The 958-nt window shown below is 42.2% G+C and overlaps 1 long non-coding RNA gene across 1 annotated transcript in view; it reads left to right on the top strand.

Moving 5' to 3' along the window:
* Window positions 1-239, top strand: part of LOC136293021 (uncharacterized) — a 4,073-nt gene extending 3,834 nt beyond the window's left edge. The window contains exon 2 of the long non-coding RNA XR_010722061.1: window positions 1-239. This exon is cut by the window's left edge and continues 579 nt beyond it. This is a non-coding gene — a long non-coding RNA (uncharacterized lncRNA).
* The last annotated feature ends 719 nt before the right edge of the window (window positions 240-958 follow it).

Here is a 958-nt window from a genome sequence, read left to right as displayed (position 1 = left end):
CCCAAACCATAACTTGTGGTTCTGCATCCAAAATATCAAGGGATGTGGGCTCTTGGCCCAGCAAGGAAGGAGAAGGCCTCATTTTATATGGATACAGCTTCACTCTTTCCCTAAATTTGGTGCTCAGAAGTCTTGATCTGTGTGCATTTCTAGTAATACAGCAGCCTGATTTCTCTTCTGTATAAAGAGGAAACTTTCTTATATACCAGAACCACCACAATAAAGAATTATTATTTTAAGGATGGGGTGTGGGTGAATATTGCTCTTATTTTTTTCCACGCTGTCTCTAATCAAATGTAATCACCGCAGCATGTGTTATTGATTTTGTAATTGCTTCTTGAATGGTTTGGGCCCCAAGACTGCTGCACTTGTGAGGATGTCATTTGGGTTATATATATGAGCTAACGGGTGATGTATCTTTTTATTAGGAAAGCGCTCTAATATCTCAGTTAAAGATGACTTGTCCCAGAAGCCCTGCTTGGCAGTGCTTTACAAAGTGACTTGATAGAGGTCTTTCACCTATGCTTCCTTTGTGGAGCTTATTTCAGATGCTTTTGTTGCTCGCTGTAAGGAGGTGTGGCCGAAGGTATGGGTGTTGTCCATGGAATTCCTGTAGTTATTGCATCTGAGCTGGATCACGTGGATTTGACGCTTTCAAAACCAGCTGACAATGTCTGGTTGGTTCCCAAAACAGGCAAATTGCCTCTGGGTACTCACTGAGCATCACTTATTGTGTGTCTCAGGCTGGAAAAGGTCCTGTTTATATGGCGTCAAAATGGAGAGGTGGATAAAGCAAGGAGACACTGCATGGGACTTGCATAGGGATGTGACACAGAATTTTCCTCTGTGGAGGGAAACAATTTTTTGCAAGGATAGGGAAGGATTTAGGTTATCTTGTGTGACTTTTAGCACAACATCACTTTCATCAGCCATAAAATCCAGCTTGAGGTGTCAGTGA

The sequence above is a fragment of the Chamaea fasciata genome, unplaced genomic scaffold (assembly GCF_029207755.1).
Source record: "Chamaea fasciata isolate MVZ Bird 193981 ecotype frontalis unplaced genomic scaffold, bChaFas1.0.hap1 SCAF_8, whole genome shotgun sequence".
Taxonomy (NCBI): Eukaryota; Metazoa; Chordata; class Aves; order Passeriformes; family Sylviidae; genus Chamaea; species Chamaea fasciata.
Note: the sequence above shows the minus strand (reverse complement) of the source record. Positions and strands in the feature narration are given on the sequence as shown.